Below are 6,516 nucleotides of genomic sequence, written 5' to 3' on the forward strand. Positions count from 1 at the left end.
TTTTGTTGTAGTTGATTGCACAAAGCCATCATCCTCAGCATTGATGACTTATCATATCTCCTCCTTAAATGTAAAAATCATATATACCCATTTTAATCAATTAAATATCTCATATATATATATATCAACTTGAAAACAAAATATCACATACACCCATTTTAGTCAATTTATCGTAATGATTAACACACAATTTATCATCTCTTTTAATCTGACCAATCAATACACACTAAAAAGCCACAAAAGGGAACATACGTCATTGAGGGCAAAACTTTGTCTATTTGAAAAGAATAAAGGTGTATTAGAAGATAGTCACTGATTGATGTATTCGAAGCTAGTGAATATGTATTTCTTTACATTAATTAATAGTTAATCCCTCATCCACGAGACTCGTTAACAGAGCCGGTCCTGATAGTTTTGTTGTCCGGTGCGAGATGAGAATACAATGCCCCTAATAAGATTTATAAACTTACTAGATGGAGTGTTTGAAACGTTAGTTTAAATATCATAATGATATTGATAATTCATATTATAAGTCAAATCTGAGATCGATATATTTAAAAATTAATTCTAATATCAAAACTAAATTCTTTTCTAGTCGGAATAGTGTGATTTGATAGTAGAAAAAGATTAGATTTCAAAAATATAATTTAACTTTTTACTAAAATATTACATACTCTGTAGAATTTATTCAATAAAGCATAATAACCATAACTTATTATATCAAAAAGTAAAATACTACTTCATAATCAAGAGTTATCTAAATAAAAACTACTTCGTACAATTCTTGTATTTAACAGAATTTAGAAACATCAAATTTGTATAGAAAAATTGTGTAGCTCGTTTAATATAACAAAGAATCAAAATAGAAGGGAAAAAAGAAATATAAATATAAATAATTTTTAATGAGCTAAATATATGAAGTTTTGAAAGACACTAGATGTCCCCTATCATTTCACAATTACCAAATCTTGTTACTTAAAATTTATATAGTTTCAAAAGTTACATGTAAATGCATTACTACTTTACACATTTTTTCCCTCCAAGTCACTCCACCTTTCCTTTCTTTCTTATTCTCATTCATCTCTTCACCCATTCTTTACAACTTGGTTATTTTTTTATTTTTATTGAAGAAAAAAAAATTCCGAACGCCATATTTGATGCCCTTTCTAACTTGATGCCCAGTGCGATCGCACTTGCGGCCCTACCCCGGTCCGGCTCTGCTCGTTAACTATAAGATACGCATATTCATTGAAATATTATCCAATATTAGATTTACATTCTGGTGACACATACCTAAAACAAGTTGTGAGCAGCTCGTGTCAGTTTTATTGCATTCACTACGGGCACAATAACCATATATTATCTCAAAAGATGTGATCACAAACAGTTGAACGATCGGTGGCTTGCGTGTTCACAGGCACATAATCAATTAAATCACTTTAAGTGGGTTAAAGTGGGTAAATATGGTTCATTTTTTTTTTTTTTTTAAAGGCAAACTTGCATCAGTCCGTACCGAAGCCTAGTCATCATTTGCACACACACACGCGCTTTCGGGCAGGAAACCCGAACCACACTCTGAGGATCCGACCCTTTAACCATCCCGAGGGGCAGGCGGGCCGGATCTTAGTCCCGGAGCGGGTCGGTAAAACCTTCCCTTTGGGCCACCTTCAAGGAATATATTTCAATTCCTAGAGCGGGTGACGAGGCTCGAACCCCAGACCTCTAGCCCTGCGAGTACACAAGTGTAACCGCGGTACCATTGAAGCAATGCTTCGTTGGTAAATATGGTTCATTTAATTGATTAACATGGGTATATGTGAGATTATCCACTTTTAAGTGTGTAAATATGTGATATTAGCAGTGTTGTAAAAGTCGGCCGACTTGGCAGACGCGTCGGCCGATGCGTCGTTTTTTTAGGTTCTCCGTCCCTTTTTTAAAAAAACGACTCAAAAGACGGTCAGAGCTAGAAGTTCGGTCAAAGTCTGTCAAAGACGGTCAAAGTTGGTCAAAACGGTCAAAGTCAGTCAAATTTTCGTCAAGATCTGATATATTTTAAAATTATGGTTTGTTTTCATTTTTTGGGCCGCTCTTTTCTCTGTGTCCTTTCTAATTATGTACTCGGTAACATTAATTGAGTTTGAAGTTTGATTGTTTTTAAATTCAAGTTCTTATTTAAGAAATTTATGGTACATAATCAACTATTATATATATATATATATATATATATATATATATATATATATATAAGAAATTATTAATAAAGTCAACGTTGGTCAACGACCGATGCATCCCCGACGCGTCCTCCGACTCGGCCGACGCGTTCTTTTTAGGTCTCGACCGATGCGTCCCCGACTCGCGACTTTAACAACCTTGGATATTAGCATTTAAGAAGAGGATATATGATAAAACACTTATTATATAAATTCAAATATAAATTATATAAATAAAAATACATGAGTGGTGTACTTTCCCAATTATCTTTCATCATCCTTATTTCCTATTCACCTACAACCCACATTCTTCTTACTTGCAAGTTGCAACTACTCCATCTCCTACCTTTTTCTTCCGTAAAAATTCATAAAAACGTATAAAAATACACAAAAACCCGCCCAGGGCATCTGCCCCCGACTGCCCTGAACTGGATCCGCCCCCAATTAAGAGGTCATTAGTCAAATCCTGATAAAGATGTATGCTTTGACTTTTATCGGTCAATGCCTTCACTTTGAGACTACAAAAACATGAATTACTACTGCAAAAATTAAAGCTTATAGTCAGACCTTCTTTCTGTTATTTACTTAGAAATAAGGATTTGAAACGGAAGTGGTTGTTATGAATTTGAATTGGAGAAGAAAGAGTGAAGAACTGTAAATCGTATCTTCATAAATCATAGTAACATTCATATACAATACATAGTGCATTTTATACTAAAGGTATAGCTAGCACTAGAAGACAAAAAACTTATCTGGTACTAACTTATTCTAATAACAGAAACTAACAACTAAATTACATTGGCTTGCAATAAACATATGCTTTTGAGTGCTTAATATAAGCTGGTGAAGTGTAGTCCATCTCATTGCTCTTGATCATGTGAATCTTATGAACTATACCAGTGGTTGACTTTGTGCAGTCAACATCCATAGCCTACACTGACTTGGACTGTAATTATATGCCTTTAGTGGTAATATAGAACGAATCCACGTCAGGTTTGTAATTGATCAGATAAACTCAATTTTAAGTAGATGAGACAGAAATTGCCACTTGAAAGATATATTTTCACTGCAAAAGTCAAAGCTTATAGTGATACCTCCTTTCTGGATTAAGTCAAAGAGCAAAGGAGAACTCATACATGGTAATGAAAAAAAATGATTGGATTCAGTGGTCACGAGTTAAAACTCCTGATTAAGATGTACGCTTTGACTTTTATTGGTCAATGCCTTTAACTTTGAGACTACAAACGAGTAAACTGCATATTTGTAGATTATAATCTAGTCTAGTCTAGTTCTTATTGAAAAGAAAAGTTGGGCACACGCAAAGAACTATCACAGTTATAGTGTAGGTATATGTACACATTAAATTGCTTATTCGAAAAAAGTAAAAACATACATACGTTTAATATCCAAGTCCTGTATAAGCATCTGAACCATTTAGGAAGAAAGTATACACAGGTACAACAACCTTGTGTCTGTTTTATGAATACAAATCCAAATGTAAAGCATATATGTATGTACGTTTGATCATCACTGGCATTTTCAGTATACAAAATATGAATGAAGTATCTGCACAACAACAACAACATTGAGTAGTAGCATACATGGCTACTGATCACCTCTCAGATATCCCCGTATCTTGTTGAGCATTGCACCGACTGCCAAATAAAAAGAAACAAAAATTAGATTAGAATTTTGTACATAATAATAATAATAATAAAATTTAGTTGGAATCTGAGTTTATTGATTGATTAATACCCTTATGCCTAATAGCAGATAGAGTTATAGCAGGTAAATCGGTGTAGAAAGCATATGTACGGGTCACATCATCGTTTTCGTCTTCTCCATCAACAGCTAAGTAGATTGACTCCTGGCTATACGCCACCATGTATTTGTTAAAGGTCCAAACCAATAACCATGGAAGCTGCACGCACATGAGTCTAAATGTTACTCCATTAGTAAAAATTTAGTCACGGTTTCAACTGAATTACTACAGTAACTAATAATAAGATGTTAAAGTTCATATGATACTAAATACTAATACTAATTATTGGTTAATTTTGTGAAATTAATACGATGATGCTTACCACGAAATCACTGAGATTGATACCGTATTCAAGTCTTATGAGGTAAAACCATGCAGCTTGGATGATAATTTGAAACCATATAACTTTCCCGAATAACGTATGGATATGAACTACGGGGCTGCATAGGATCTGAGCTGCGCATTGAAAGTAAAATGGCTGCATTTAAAGATTAAAGAATCAGTGATTCGATTTTTTAATAGATTAAAAAAAAAATAAACACTAGTGATTCAGTTCTGTTATTCTATTCAACATAAATAATGTACTAAATTCTAGTATTACATAGTAAATATATAGCTTAATTACCAGAGTTATTTCCTCATTATAATGGGAAAGAACCATCCATGTGGGGACACTTATATTAGCAAATAATCCTGCAAGTCCGTACATGACATCTCTGCATTGACCATACTCGGGTCGACCGTACTCTGCTGTTAGAACGTAACTGCAGAAAAAGGTTGAAATCCCCACGAAAACTCTATAAAGATCCCTGAGGTTGAAAGGTTAAGCTAAATTAGGAACATTCATAACTGTGGATTTTAACTAAGTTTGTAATGTAACTCCTTGTTGATGATTGGATAAATTTAAGTTTTAATCTGACTATTTATAAGTAGAATATGTGAATGTGAATTGGATTTACCTCTGATCAACAATGACTATGTAGTTAAGTAAAGGACCTATTGAAACTCCAAAATAAAGTGCAGATACTAACATCAGCATGGACCTAAGTATCTGTTCATTGAGTTTCGATATCAATACTCGATCATTGGTAGCAACATAACTGAAAACTAAGAAAAATTCATATGAAACGAATACGATACGATATGATACAAAAGAGTTTTGACATACAGTACCTCCCTGTCTTGATGAACCCAGAAATGTAATAAGATGACTGCAACAAACATAGATGTTGATGCCCAACCGCCTAGGTTATAATTCAGATCCCAATAGACGCCCAAAGTTGTCAATAAAGAGGTAGCACACAACAACACGTATACCTATTACGAATCAAAAAAGTACATAGTTATTATTGAATGAAATCATAAACAACCAGAAAGTTGATTTTGTAACTTTATAACAACATTATCAGGTTTAGTGAATCAGTTGGTAACAAAATGTTCTATTATGGAAACTTAGAATTGGCTTGTAATGTATAGTTCAAACGATTATCGAGCTAAAAAATTGTTCCGAAAGACTAGAGATCTCGAACTTTAAACAGATAAACTTCAATTTCTTTAGTCAAAGTAGCTGGCAAATGGCCCAAAAATAGTATTACTGTGGTTCAAATTACCTATAAAAACGCAGTTCACAGATAAAACATTCTCTGGATAACAATTTTTAAACAAATGAGTGGCACACTCAGACGATTTACGAAAGCAATATCAAATAGATGTTGCAAAAAATTATGAAACAAATAATCGGAATCACTTGTAATTCAAACAGAAGCATTATTAATAATCACATTCATAGGATAATTTATACAGGTGCTGATGAACATATTGGATGTATCATACGGTGATTATTTAATAACAAATTCTAATCAATTCCAACTCAAACTTCAGCAATTTTAATACATAATCCAAAATTAATGAGCGATTAACGTATAAGCGACGTCCGAGAATTCACAGTTATGCTATCATAACAACAATTTTAACTACAGACGTTTGATAAACAAACCGAATAAATTGATTGTTCATTCAAATTTCAAATCGTACGTGTAATTAGGATTATTTTACATAATTATAGCTAGGACATGCTGATTCAATACACATTATGTGAAATGAATAATCACTTCAAATTGACAAACAAACATCGTTGAGATTAATTAAAGTAAAATATAGTAAAGAATAATTGATAGAAACTTAGAATGTGATCTGTACCATCCAAAGGTGTTGATGTATGTTTTCCGGTACCGGAGCAGCGTCATTCATGTTAGAAATCGGGTATGAATTGAATGCCGGATTCGTTCTTGAATCGTGTAATCACTTTCTCTATAAAGTATTTCGACCCTACGATTGCCTCGGTTGCACGAAATCTTTACAGGGATAAGACAAGAACGCAATCAGTGTTTTTGGCAATGAAATCACTGATCAAATTGTTAGAGAGTATGTGTGTGTTTCTGTTTATATGTTCATCTTGAAAGCAAAAACATATTCCTATATTTATAGGAAGTGAAAAGGTGCGAGTGAAAGGACGCAACCTTTCAACCAAATGATGTAACCCTT

This window comes from Rutidosis leptorrhynchoides, chromosome 8, assembly GCF_046630445.1.
Source record: "Rutidosis leptorrhynchoides isolate AG116_Rl617_1_P2 chromosome 8, CSIRO_AGI_Rlap_v1, whole genome shotgun sequence".
Classification (NCBI taxonomy): Eukaryota; Viridiplantae; Streptophyta; class Magnoliopsida; order Asterales; family Asteraceae; genus Rutidosis; species Rutidosis leptorrhynchoides.